The sequence below is a fragment of the Hirundo rustica genome, chromosome 1 (genome assembly GCF_015227805.2).
Source record: "Hirundo rustica isolate bHirRus1 chromosome 1, bHirRus1.pri.v3, whole genome shotgun sequence".
NCBI classification, from domain to species: domain Eukaryota; kingdom Metazoa; phylum Chordata; class Aves; order Passeriformes; family Hirundinidae; genus Hirundo; species Hirundo rustica.
In genome coordinates, this window is record NC_053450.1 from 108,894,685 (window position 1) to 108,910,043 (window position 15,359).

The window sequence follows — 15,359 nt, forward strand, 5'->3', positions numbered from 1 at the left end:
TGTACTTCTTGGATAAACTGGCAGCATGGACTATTCCTACACAGGATGTTTCTAAACTCCTTGCCAACACTATTTTTTTTTTTTTTTCCCCTTAACAATCCAATGTAATGCCCAAAGTCCTGTAAACACCATGGTAAAAAACTGTGATCAAAAATATGGGTAGCGTGTACTTTATGGTTTGATATTGATAGCACTTTTTGATAGTTAATCGTGTGCCCTTGGAGCGCATGGGAACACCTCTGTTATATAATATACTAAATAAACGATAGATAGATAGATAGACGGATAGATAGATAGATCTGAAATGCTTAGATGTATGACTTCATGTTTTATGAATGTAGTAGTATTTGTAATGGCCATGCCTGTCTTCAGATATTACTCATCTTCACCAAAGATACTGTGATAATAAGAGTCTATTGGACATGACGCTTACATGCCAGTTCCTGTGTGTTCTTTATTTCCTAGCTGGAAAATTGAATGTTATCAAAAGAGGATTCAGTTGTGTAGGAAGCAAATACTTGTCCATATTACCTTTCTTTAAAAAGTGTTTTGGCTACTTTGTTGCAGAAAGAATGTAGTATTGTTCTACCTCTAGTGCATTATTAAGCAACTTGTGCAGTTACTGTTGAGTTGGCTAGCTGGTTCATAAATGCAGTGTATTTCATTCCAGTTCATAAGTCAGTGATCTCCCATTTCATATCAATTTATTTCTTTGTGTTTTTTCTAGTTTACTGTATGTATCTCAATATTTAAAATGTCTGCAAATGTCCCCATGGTAATGGAATTCACTTGGCAGCACTGTATAGTTATATGAATCATTACAAGACAAGTAAATAAATAAGGCATAACTAAATACCAAATGGAAGTCGATAGGTTTGGTAACAACAGAAAGAGTTTATTGTGAAGATAACACCATTAATATTTTTTCCTGGAAACCCCTACTTCTTGAAAAAGTTGGTTTGGACAGACTTGAAAGTTTGATCCTGATATTTTGGGGGATGTCCCCCAAAAGAAAACCTTTTCCTGCAGATGGATGGATCACCCCATAACTCTGTTGTGCCTGAGTCCAGATAGCAAAGGTGGCTGTTGGAACCTGTATGAAAGAATTAATTTTGGGATCATGCATCTACTAGTGCTATGGTCTGTCCATAGTGGACAAATGGAGAAGTAATCCTTTAGAAAGGTTCTTAGCTTGAACCTGTGCCTTTGACAGAAAGCAGGCTAAAGCAGTATTTATGAACTGTCAAAAGATGTAGTGTATGTGCATGAACTTCCAATGAATAAACAAGTCACTGTTTTTTGTATTGGCATGTAATGGAATAAGATGGCTGAATACTTGCAGAGCATTTGTTGCAACAGAATAGTATTCAATTTTCTTGGGCTACCACTGGCAAAGCAGCCTTTTTCAGAATATTCATGATTACCACAGCTATGAAAAGATTGTCCATTCAACTCAATGTCTTAGATGGACCCATTAGCTACTGTTGTCTTCTTGCATAAATGCAGTTGCAAAAGTGACAGGGTTTTAATGTAGGACGTCTTAATCCATTGTGATAGCTACATGGCTTCTTCTTTGAATATAAAGGAAGACTGTGCAGTCAAGCATATTTTAATTCCATTTCTAAAGTTCAGCAAATGGAAGAGAGAGCTTTGAAAGCCTTAAATAAACCACAATGTGATAAATCATAACAAAGTATAAAATGAAAACATTCGGTTTATTTAGAGAATGTTCTCAAAGAATGGAATACATCCATCTTGAACCAAAGCATACATTTATGCAGACTGTTGTTAATTCACAGTTTATTTATAAAATGATTTCATTTTTGATAACATCTGTATATGGCAAGGTGCCTAACCTCTGGGGCACAATGGGGAGAAGTTATAAAGTTAGCATCCTCCTTCCTCTTGATGTACAAGCAAAGAAGCTGGAAGGAATCACAGTGTTACTCTGCTGACTGAACTCAGGCAGCAGCATCTGCTGGGTCTTACTAACCTCCACTCATCAGAGAAAAGACAGAACTGTTCTAAAATGGAGGCAACAGGAAATCTTGGTAGGAGGCTCTCAGAACAGCCAACTAAGGCAAGGTAGGTACAAGGCTGTAGACCTGTTGTGGTTCAGAGTCAACACTGACTTCACTCATGGTGCAAATTAGACAAAATCACACAAAGAGGCAAAAATAAATCAGAAATTACCTAACTCTAGCTGTTTACACAAAGCACAAAACTCATGGCTATTATAATTCTCCTTTTCTCTCTAGTTACTTGACTGGGAAGCTACTAAAATTTAATTTTTATTTGAGAAAATTTTTGACAGAGCAGTGAGTACTTTTGAATAGTGCACGCATTAGGTAAAGCTGTGATCTGTATGGAAACAAAGCTCCTAAAACATATCTTTGTGTACAGAAATTCCACTTGCAGTACATCACTGAAAAATTTAATATGGCAGAAAAAAAAAATCTGATTGGCCATAAGATGTTTTTTATGTAATAGTTATGACCTAAAATATATTTTTAATGTTGGAAAAAGTAACATATTGTTCATTTTGTCTGATGGATTTTACCACTTCCTGCCTGATTATCAAGGAATTCAGAATGCATTTTGGCCAACAAGAAGTATGTCCACACTAGGGACATTTCTTACTCACTTTTCAGGAAACAGAGCTCCATTATTGCTATTAATGCAAGCTTTCTCACCACCATTTATCTAATGCTGTCTGGCCTCTAGATCCCTTTTATCTCTTCTGCAGTGGGCCTCTATCCTGCAATTCATTCCACTTGGTGCAGAGGTTGGCAGTGCTCGCCCTGGGGTCCCAGCCATTACAAATACCTGTAGCAAACACAGAGGAGATTGCAGTACCTGTGCAGGCAAATACCAAGCCAGCAACTGTCTCACATTGGTCTGGAAATCAGACTGAACTCCTTCAGACAGTTACACAAAGTGACCATTCACCCCTCATCTGAGCCTTTGGAGCAGGGACCATACGCTTCCAGGGCAACGCGGGGCCCTGTCCCTGGTAAGGCAAGTAATTAGAAACAAGAAGAGAGACCTGGCTGGCTTGCTTTCCATTGCCTGCTCCCATCTTCTCTCAGCTTGAGCTCTCCACCCTCACTTGCTCGTTTCCTTTTTTTTTTTTTTTTTTTTTAATGAAGCTTAAATCATCTAAAACAAACAAAAAATTTATTTAATAAGAGAAATACATTAGCAAATGGAAGGGTGTTTTTAAAACTTTTCTCCTCAGCCAATTGGCTTCCATTGAGTATTACATGCATCTCTGGTAAATAAATTAGAAGATAAATAGCATTAAACCCATAAAACAATTGCTGTATTTTGCTGATGGTTGGCATCTCTGCAGTACAGCTGCTCCTCCCAGTCTCAAGGGAGTAGAAAAAGGGACAATAGTGAGCTATGCAGTGTGACTGGCATCTCTTCCACACCACCAGTCTAAAGGCACACACACATATATTTACCGATACTCACCATCAGATCAGAGAAAATTCTGTAGGCTTGGTAGCATCTTGAAAGCCTTTCTGTCACCCAAGCAGGAGCCAGCAGATGGGCAATGCAGGAGGTCACACAGGATGGTCTTAACAAACTCTTTTGCCCATGCAATCCATCACGGGTCAGACAATGCCTTTGTATCTCCCAGAACACATCTCTTTTCTTCGCATGTATTCTAGCAGGTGCAGCTCTGCATGTCAGCCACCCCAAAGAGCCAGCTGTGCTTGCAGTGAAACATTACAGTCTGCAGTCATCAGAGGAGAGGAGTCGTCACCGAAGGCTGTAAATAAAAGGACAAGAATGTAGTGGCTTTGGGACTTCTGCCCAAACAGATAAACCTTGACTGCTGTTGTGCCTTTGCTTTCTTAAGAAGCCCCAAGTGCTATTTCTGATCAGAGAAGAAAGAAGTCCTCTGCCATGACCCTTATCAGGGTCAGCTGTTCCAAGCTGGAGTTCACACTCCAGCATTGCCAGAACTATGTTGCTCAACTCCAAGTGCAATCCCCCATGCTGTATTCCACATGGTTCCCCTGATTCCTCTAGTGTGTCCTACATTTTGGCACCTCCTTTGCTGATTTATGAAAGTTTTTCATTATTTCCCTGTTCCCCAGTGCTTGTGTCCAATGAGGAGTCCTCTGCATTAAAGTAGGTGTTGAAAATGCAGGAGGGAACAGGAAGGTTATCAGTAACTGGGTAAGGGGTAATTCAGTTAGTTTTCCAGGGGCTAGGAGACAAGAAGACTTAATCTAAGGAGAAGTCACTCCTCAGGAAATCCTTATGGATCATTGTTCCTATGGAGCAGGAAAACAAGCCTCTCACAATAGAAAATATCTTCCCTGCAGTAGCATTAGAAAATGATAGAGCAACTAAGCTCTGGTAAAGTGAGTCATCACTCAGCAATTTTTCTTCAGTGCTTTCCCACTGATAGCTAGCAAAGGTCATGGGTTGTTAAGCCAGAGTCTGGAGGCTGTAGGATGGGAAGGGCCATCAGGAAGCCCTGATGCTGACAAAGATGTTTACTTCTAAATTTCAGTCAAGCTCAGAATTAAGAGTGTTGGGGGAAGATCCAATCCTTCTTTCATCTAAATTTCAGACTTGCATTTTAGCATATCTGAAGGAAGTGTTGTGGTTGCTATGGATAAGATACACGTAGGGTCCAAAACTCAGAATTCATTCTTTTAGTAGACAGAGAACAAAGAAGACAGGAGAAATTAAAAGTGTATAGTGCTGTAACGTCCCCTGCTGAGACATCCATTTCAGGGTTAGCTTCAGATTATGACACAGAAAGTAGCTTTGACTGCAGTGTTCCCCTGCCTGTTGTGATAGAAGCCACTTGCCTCTGAGTGACTTCAGGCCATCATTCAGCTTCTTCTCCATTCCTTATTTGTACTGCCCAAGTAATTAATTTTTCACCTGTAAATCTGTGATGAAGGAATTACATTCAAAAAAGGAAAATCATTGCTTTCTGCTTCATTTATCTTAAAACTAAATCTGTAACGAGGTGTCACATTCCCTTCCTTCCTGCATATGTAGGCTTGTCTAAAATAGCCACCCTTCCCTAACATGCAGTTATCTCTGGTGTAGCACGATTGCCTGTAGCAACACTGAGAACAGTTAAGATAAGACTTCAGTGTTTTATCACTGTTTGGTCTAACCTTACTTAATGCACGACTGGGTGATGGAATAATAATAAAAATACCAACACCTTAAAGGACCTCTCCTGCCCTAAAGCTATTATTTCTATCAACAATTCAGCCACAGGAGTAGTCCCAGCAATGGAAGACGTGGAGGAAGGACCCAGGTTTTAGGGTCACATTGGGGCAGCAGGTATAAGGAGAGGTAAAAAACTGGAGCCAGATTTCATGTTCATTGTATTCTCATGTTTCTGCAATATCACTGTGAAAAATGAGAGAAAAGTGCTTCAGTAGTGTTAATCAACCATTAGTGACCTCCTGAGTTCTACAAAATTTATGGCCTTCATGGAGGTCTCTGGCTCTTTTTTTCAAGATTGCAGGGAGACTATTTAATTTTTGCATTTTGTGGTGGTTTGGTTCGCTGTGATTTCCCCTGGTGAGGGTAAAGCAACAGGCTGTGCTTGGGTAGAGTTTCTATCCTGAGAATGTCCAGATGTGCCCCATTCCCCTAATGAGATTTTTTTTACTCTGTCTTAAGAGTATTTTAGGTCTTCACAGAAATTAGCTTTTATCTGCATACCTTACGGGCATATAGACTGATGTTGGCTGCATACAGTACCGCTCAAGGTATGTCAGAAATACGTAATGTATGATAAACAGAAAGATGTTCTTGGGGTTTCAGTCATCTTTCTTCTAAGTGAGGTATTTTTAGGACTTCAGCAAAATGCACGTCTTGCATTAGAGAAGCTTAGCAGGCTCAGAATATGTATATCCCCATTTCCCTTCAGCCTGTGAAGCTGCCTTACTACCAAAGCTGAGTAAAGTATCTTTACTGAGTCAGTGTAAACAGCTCCTATTCAGCTCTCAGCCCTGCAATCACATACTGGCTGATTTTTTATTGGTTTTTTTTGGTTGTTGTTGTTTGGTGGTTTGTTGTTGTTGTTTTCTCAGCAGCATTTTTCTTTTTCAGAAATAAGAACTTTCTCATGCCTGTTGATTTCATCATACAGGAATTTAATTCAGCAGCCACCTTAAAAGGCCATTCATTTAGATTTAGGGAGGAGCACATTTGCTTCCTTTGCAAAATGTGATGTCAAGGCTAATATTTTTTTGCCCCCTCGATTCATCTTAAAATAGGAGATGCAGAAAGAGGAGGGTCCACAGTAGAACACAGCGCACATTTATATGATCACCTAAATGAGCAGAGCTGAAAGGCTCATTCACTGAACGTGAGTACACTGATTGTTCTTTCTGAGGGTCGCAGGTATGGAAAAAAGGCACAAACTCTTTTGGGAGGGTGCTGACTCAAGCTTCTTAATTAGCCAGCTAAGAGATCAAAGAGCAGAAAGAAGTCAGATGAAAGCTGGTGTTGTTGCAATTCCTTTCGTAACTATCTGTTTCCCAGATTACAATGATGTCAGGCTGTATCTGTCACAATTAACATGAGGAGGAGAAAGATAAAACAAAAGCTTGTTTACTGTAGCCTGTACCAAAACAGTTTTTGTATAGATTTCTCCAAATGAAATCAGTTATTGTAGGTGAGTCTGGTGGCTCCAGGTATTATTAAATTGTCTGCACATCTCACAAAGCCCTGTTTACAGCCAGTTATAATTTTTTCTGAATTCAGCTCCTAGAATTGAGCTGTTCAGAGCTGTCTGGCTCTACTAGGTACACCTACGGACGCATGGCTGTAATTTTCAGATACAGCCTAAAAGGCTTGTTCAGGTCAAAGTCTGGAGTGAAGATTTGGCCTTTGCAGTCAGGAGGGCTGAGTGGAGGAGGGAGAGTTGGTCTTGTTGAAAGAGCTCTCTCTTTTACACTCCTTAAGCAAATGCAGCCACAGTTCGCTCAGTCAGAGGGAGGCCCTTGAAGGTTCGTCATTCACAAATGTTCAACAGAAACCGTCACAGCTAACCTCCCTGATGACTTGTCTTCCCTGAGCACACTCCAATACAAATTTAAGCTAACTTTCCCCCTGTATAGTTGTTAAAAGGCTGACTCTGTGGCAGGTCACACCTAAGGTTGAGATCTGAACTGAGAGAGGAGTACAGCCTGGTTTTCAGCCAGCTTCCCCTGACTAGTACTGTGGAAGAAAGGGGAAGCTGCTGTACAGCAGAAGCCTCAGAATAGTGGAAATTGGTCCTGGAGGTGGCAGGAGGAAGGATGAAAGTTTTAAACCAGAATCAGAGATGAGGGAGAACACTGATGATGAAGTAAAGTGCAAGGAAGAATCTGGAAGGGACCATCAGAGCTTGGGAACGCCCACAAAGAGGACTTGTGGTTGAACCTGGCTGAGTTGACACAGGAGAAAAGGAGAAAGGCAATGGGAACACTGATGCTGGGACAAGGAGAGGGGGTACAGTGCTGGTCGAAGAAAAAAGCTGTACATGGGGCTGTTGTCTGTGGTCCATTATCTTAGATTTACGAAGGCCTGGGTTTTGCTGTGCAAGACGATTTGGACTGGGTGGAAAGTTTACAGAGTGGAGGTAAGGACTGGATCAATCAGAAGTACAGGACTTAAAGCTGAGGGCAAAGAGAAGATGTGGTATGGATAAATGGCCCCTGGGATTTAAATGCTGCCTTGGACTCTGTCCCACTGCTTCAGAGCTCCATGCATTCCAGGCAAACTTTGTATATATTTATCCAGAAGCTCCTTATTTCCCTGGTGGTCACTGTGACTCCTGATGTGAGAAAGTGCTGTATTCAGAACTGTAACTAAAGTCAATGGAAGCTATGTTTTTCATATATGGAAAAAAAAAAAAAAAAAATCCCAAACATTAAGTGCTTAAAGGATCAGGTTTTACTATCTCACATTGGTTGCCAAGATTATTTTATTCCCCACCCCCCACCCCACCCCACCCCACCCCACTCCCATTTTTTATCCACTCACCTCGCAGGTTTTCTTAAAAAAATATATGTGAAATACTCAGATTTTATACTGTTAAATGTCAAAAAACAGGTATCTTGGGGAACAAAAAATCCTTTTGTCATTACAAAAGAATACAGCAAAGTAAATTCTGAAGCCCCAATAAACAACCAGTAGAACACAAATCATTGAACAGTTGCTAATTACATAATCAGGTCTTGTTCTGTGTACTGGTTGAAGCAAAGATACTCTGAAAATATAGTTGTGTATCATGCTAGTAGGAGCTGAATCATCCATGGAAGTACTAATTGGAAAAATATCATCCATTTCTTCTCATGTTATAGTAATAGAGTAAATGCGAAGATTTTAAGCTTTCTTCACCTCTAGACCCCTGTAAATGTTACTGGAGAGATGCAGATCCTTGAATAGTGACTAGACAACAGCTTGTTCTTTAGTTATTTCTGCTGCAGTCCTTGGAAGTTATCTGTCTGGAAGTCACCCTGGGAGTCTGCAGACCACGCTTTAGACTGCTGTCTGTGACTGTATAGCTCACACAGGCAAAAAAAAAAAAAAAAAAAAAAAGGTGTTAAACCAAGAACTGTATTTTCAGTCTGTCCGGTAACATGCTCTGTGTTGTAAGAAAGAGTATGAAACATTCAACACTCTTGCTGCTAGCAGTCATCTTGAAAGAAGGGAACAACTTTGTTCTCATTATGCCATATCAGATGTTCTGCCTAAGACTTGTCTGCTGGTTTTCTTTTTTTTCTCCTTCTCCAGTGCCACTGAAAAAATCTTGCATTTCTCTAGTTGGCCACTGTTATCATACCCAAGCCTGAGTTAAGATCCCAGCACACTAACTCACCTCTGCCAATGCAGTCCAGCTCCTAACATGTATCACGTACGGCTGAAATCCAGTTTTAAGGATCCCATACTTGAGTGTTTCCATTCCACTGCAAACTGAGAATGATATTTGATTCTGCAAAAACAAACATTATGAAGGTGTTTCCCCTTGGAGTTTGGGAACTTCTGTCATTGATGTGTAAGGATCTGTAATTACAGCAGTGTTCCCTTCCATCCACCACAGCTGTCTCTGGCAATGTTCCCCCTCATTAGGAAACTATCCTATAATTTAAGATTAGAGCTCGAGCATAAGGCAGTAATTGTCCCTTTCTGTTCGAGTCCTTACAGAATTCATGTTGTCAGGCTGAGGCGTCTGTTTTGTTTAGACATTTCCACCTTTCAGAAACCTTTCAGAAACAGGTCTTTACTTGACCTTCATTTTGTTTTGCCTGGTTTGCACCAGCAGTTCCCCCAGTGCAAATGCTATGAGAGCTGGTTGTAGATAGCCCTGGCTTCAGGAAAGTCAAGCCTCTGATACTCTTGATAGCGTTAAAACCACTGAGGATTTTTTCTCACCATCTGACATTCAGCTTTTTTATTACATCGGTGACCTGTGTCACTTTCTTATTAAGTTATTCTGTCTGTGAAAATTATGGTAGAAGTATTGAAAGTGATGTGAAACGATAGGTTTATTCAGTTCCCCATTCTGAATAGCTGCTCATTTCTGGAGTATGGAACAAGACACATTTATCTTTATTCATTACCCTTTAAAGTGACACATATTTTAGAATTTTGCTATTTCCATCTGTGTGATATATGAGATCTTCCTGAGCTCATAATTTGTCACTGCTGCCTTTGTATGACTTAGTAATAAAAATCTTAGTAATGGATGCCAGGCTGGTGGCAAAGGATGTAGCTCCTTGCTCCCTTGTTCTGATTTTTGATCTTTTAAGCCATGAACCCTGGATGTTCTCCTCTGAAAATCTTGGTGTTTGCTAGCTGAATTACAACAACACACAGATAAAATAAATTTGCCAGCAAGCTCCTTTTAGCTCTTTATTTATTTTTAATTCAATTTGCAAAACATAAAAAAGGACGAATTCTGAGCTGCAATCATATTTAACAAAGGATTAAAAAAGCAGACCAGCCCATAAGAGCTTTAGCAAACCGCTGTTTTTTCCCACATGCCAGAGCTCTTTGTCACATTTTTCAAGACTAGCAAAATGAACAAAAAGGACTCGGTGTGGGTGGGCTTGGGACAGAGGTCTAACATGTGTGAACATGGGTTCAGAGTACTTAAGCTGTTTTCTGCTTCAGCCTTTCTGCCTCTTGCCTCATGTCTGCATGGCGGAGGGGTGTGTGTGTGTATACACACGTGAGTACACGTGCACATCTTGCTCCAGGTACGTGTGTAACTTCCATGTATTGTAAATTATACCGTGAGTAGCTACTCACTGGCTTTGCTTTTCCTGATGTTTCCTGTTCCAGCTTTTTCCTGAACCGCCAGCATTAACTTACTTTCACTTTACTGCCAGAACATGACACGATGCAAGAGATAAATTTCAAAGTTCAACAGATAATTTATAATGATTCCTTTCCAATTACCCCCAGTTAGTGTGGATAAACATTTCCTCAGAAGACAAAACCCTAAACCACATTCTGGTATTTGCATTGACTTTTTGGAGGGACTGACTTTTAGAAAACGATCTGCTGCTTCATGGGAAGGAGAAAATTCCATCTCTGAAAATCAAGCCTTTGTTTTCAGAGAAACCCATACAGCTTGCATTTGCTGACTCTCTTCATGTGTTGCCAATGAGTGGGGATGGCCTGAGCCTGACTTTTCCTTCCTCATTATACGTGGTGTGTGTTTGCTTCTCTCGTGGGCTGTGTTTTCAATGTTTTTGCTTAGTTTCTCACTGTCTGCCATACTGACTTTATTCTTTCACTTCTGAGTTTGCTGCATATTTTATTTCTGTTTTGCATCTGCACTCTGCTTGCTTTGCTCAGCTGAATTTAGCATCCTGATTGTATGATGGTGTGCCTTTTTCTGTCATTTTAACCTCTTCTGCATAATGCTCTGTTGGAGACACTGCAGAGGGCAAGTAAAAATAATTAAAACCCTAAAATAAAGTCCTACTAACAACAAGAAGAAAAATTAAAAGCCAAAAAACAGTCTTTGCAAGGTTAAAATTATCAGAACAGACACAGAGTTTTAAAAGATGCATAATTTCTTTCCACATACACGATCCAGACGTTACTCAATAAAAGAATCGCATTTAAATTATAAAAGAATCTATTTATTGTGTTGCATAATCATCAAGAAAAATATCAAAAAGCCGGGTTCAGTAGTTCACAGCTTTCACAGGAATACAAACCTTTCTTAGCATGGTTTATGGCCATCACAGAATATGATCCACTTATCTGTGGTAAAGGCTGCAAGGTTTATCATCAGCTCTCAACACAGATGAACTTCAGATCTGGCTGCTTTTCTACAGAAGCTATCTGGGATCAATGGGGTCATGCTATATCTGCACTCCCTGCAGAAATATCTGAGAGAATCATATTGGTTATCTTTTTGCTTGTTGTCAACATTTGTCAGTGGGATGCCACTTGATGAAATACCTCAGATTTCTAAAGTGAACAGTTGTGTGTATCTCATAATCTGTAACTGAACAAAACAATCATCCAACTATAGCCAAGCCTGGGAATAGAGAATGTCAAAAGGAGAAAAGAAGCTATCTCAAAATAAGTTTGAAGAAAAGATGAGTAGAGCTGACAGATGGTACAGCACTTCAAGGAAATCACGACTTTTCCCTTCTTCCATCAGTTGCTAAGGAGAGATTATATATAAGAGAGTATCAAGAATGTCAGCACCCAGGTAATACTTAATTCTGATAAGTGTTTGAACACCCAGGAAACCATCTTACATACCTTCCATCTTAATCCAACCTGCTTCCTGGGGCATCTATCCCTGTATCTATTTCTAAAATGGAAGATGGGAATGTTCTATCTTCTGAAATGTCCAGAAAGCTGTTCAAAAGCATTAACAAGTCCACTGTACAGCTATGCATCTCTTGAGCTGCAAAAGCAAATACATACAGCTCAGAACATATGTCCCTGCAGCTTAGTGATTCCCCATTCAGGCACTGCTTTAAACCAGAATAATTATATTTTTCCTTTTGGCTTTCTGCAGGATCAGGTTTAACCCTATTAATGACTGTATTTCGCTCCTTACCACTCCAGGAATACTTGGCTCAAAGGGGATGATGTAGTTGTCTTGACTGTAATGAAACTCAGATCAGTTGAGGAGACTGACTGTGAAGAACACACATTTGCTATAGAAATTCTTCCAACAAAGAAAAAAAAATGCAGATCTTTGCTTGCTTTTTAAAGAAGATGGCAAGGATCATATTGTTTACTCAAGCTTTAACTGACTGGAGGGTAGAACTGAAAGTGTTGTAGGAAATGAGGCTACATCTGGGTAGAGATCAGTCACCAGCAGGTGCTCATCAGGGCTTAATCCTGGGGACAGCTCTGTTCAATATATTTATCAATGATTTGGGTGCAGGAGTTGAATGCACCATTAGCAAGTTTGCTAATGATACTGAACTGGAAAGTGTTGTTGATTGTTTTGAAGGACAAGTGGCCTTGAAGAGGGATATGGATAGACAGGAACATTGGGTTATGATTAATGGAATGAAGTTTAGCCACCTGAAGTACCAGATTCTGCACCTGGAAGAGAATACTGCTGGATGCCAGTATAAACTAGGAGAGGAGTGGCTGGAGAGCAGCCCCATGGAAAAGGGTCTGGGGTTGCCAATTGATAGGAGGCTCAGTAGGAGTCAGCAGTGTGTGCCCTGGCAGCCAAGAAGGCAAACCTCATCCTGGGATGTATCAAACACAGCACAACTAACCAGCCAAGAGGGATAATTATCCCACTGTATTGAGATGGTGCAACCTAATTTTGAGTATATTGTGTAGTTCTAGGCCCCCAAACTTAATAAGGATGTGAAGATCCTTGGATGAGTCCAGAGGACACAAAAGATGGTGAAAGGGCAGAAAGGGATATCCTTTGAGTTGCCGATCTCTTCTCCTTGGGATCCAGTGATAGGACGCATGGGAATGGTTCAAAGTTGCACCAGGGAAAGTTTAGTCTGGACATTGGGAAGCAGTTCTTTACCAAGGTGCTCAAACACTGGAATAGGCTTTCTAGCGAGATGGTTGATGTGCCACAGCTGACCATGTTCAAGAGGCATTTATTTGGACAAAGCCCTTAATACCATGATTTAACTTGGTCAGCCCTAAAGTGGTCAGGCAATTGGACAAGATGATAATTTTAGGTCCCATACAGCTGAACTATTCTATTCTATTCTATTCTATTCTATTCTATTCTATTCTATTCTATTCTATTCTATTCTATTCTATTCTCTATATATTCTATTTTCTATATCCAATATTCTTCTATATTCTGTTCTGAACCTTCCTTCAACAGAAGCAGGGATATATTTCCTGCTAAATTATCTCCCTTGTCTCTTGTTTTAACTGCTTTATATCTACTAATTTCTCAAAAGACAAAAGATATTGGAGAGACATTCCAGCTGAGGATGAAACAACATCTTCCTCTTAAACAACATGTAGTATCCTAAAAAATGGCCCACTTGTTTGAGTAAAGCAGAATATTTTATGTGGTGGCCATACACAATCATGACAATTATGAAGGAATTGTATACGAGTTAAGGAGGAGCACTCTTACCTGAGAACTGAGACCCACTAATGGAACAGGATCTGCAGGTGTACAGGATGGAGTCACTCACCATCTCAGAGAAGGAAACTTGTATTTCATGAAGGACCTTCAGGGAAAGGAAAAGAACCAGGCTTCTACATTTTTGGAATTAAAAGCACCAAAGTGAGCCCAAAGCATCCTTAAGTGTTAGTGGGAGAATCCCTTGGGCTATAGCATGGGTCTGGTTTAAGTGACTGGCAGAAAAATTTGCTGCAGATTAAGTGCACATGATGGTGATATCCAGCGTGGGAGGCAGAGAAAAAACAAGGGACTGGTAAAGCTAGTCAGGGGACAGGGCCAGTGGTGGTATCTGGGGGATATTCATAAGTTTTATGGCTAGAAAGGAAGATGATGAGAAGTAAAGGCTGTAAAAGTGACTAATATGATTTAAGACCAGTAGGAGAGGGGCAAAACAGTCACTGGAGGCAAGTTTCTTTTGGTCAGAGCGCAGCACTGGGGAGTGAGGATAGACAAATACCACTCAGGCTGGTTTCCCAGACCTTCCTCAGGGGCATTTCTTATTCCACATAACAAAGACTTAGGAATCTCCTTAAGACTCCTCTTTTTTGGCTTGACTTTGACTTAACTTTAATGAAGTAGCTTCCATACTGGGGCTGTTCAGCATTGGTCTTTCCCTTGTTTTTTGCTGTGTGGTCTGTAACTATCTCAGTCAGACTGCAGGCTCCATAGTAAATCATTATAGTGCTAAAGTATAAATCACAGAGAAATACAGCCAGCACCTGTGCAGTAGCTAAATTACACCTATGGTGTTCTAGAAATAATAAACTACCCAGGAGTAAAAATTACGAAAGGGTAAGATGCAGAACTTGAACCAGTTGTGGTGTAGCTCTGGTCAAATTAAGACTCAGTCAAGAATTTTAAACATTACGCTACACATTTTATCTAAAACATTTAGTAGCACACAGAAAACCTCTTCACTTGGGGAGAAGCTGCGATGTATTTATAAGCCAAGAAATATCACACACAGAGTTTGTCACCAGTGAAAACCAATTTTGACTCAAGTGAAAGGAAGGGTAAAAAAATTACAATAGGAAGCCATTATAGGACAGTGGGGGATGTCGAAAAAGCAGAACAGGAAATGTTTATGTAGATAAAAGAAGCCTGCAAAATAGCTACAACAGGAATCATAGGAATTTTAATCGTCCTGTTACTGAGGGGAATTGTAATTAGGAAATATCGAATAAGTGTGAAAAGCTGAAGACTAACATTGCTCTGAATTGTCTTTAGAAAGTTTATGAACACGCTCTACATATAGAAGCAACAGCCTCAGAAAGCTCATATCCTGGCTTTTATCTCCAAATCCAAAATAGTGCAGATCTGAAAGAATCAGTTTATTGACCTTCTGGGTTGTACTACTTGCTCTATTTTCTCAGGCCTTCTGCAGATGGTTGGGGGTTGATATATTCACAGAGGATGTAGTTAATTTAACTTCTGGAGATTGACTCTTGTCATGTTTGTGGGGGGCATGAACTATAAATTGCTGGGAAGACAACTTTGCAAGCTATGACATGGTGAAGTGGCTATACATTTTTACTACCTGAGTTATTTTTAATTAAAATTGATATAAAAGGCAATTTTTGGAAATCTAGTAATTTCTGGAAATCACAGTATACACTAAAAAAAGTTTAGTTAAATTTGTATTTAAAAAAAAAAATAATGTGCAAAACTCATTCTTCTGCCAGCAGTACCATATTGGCTTCTGTGAAGTTTAAATTCT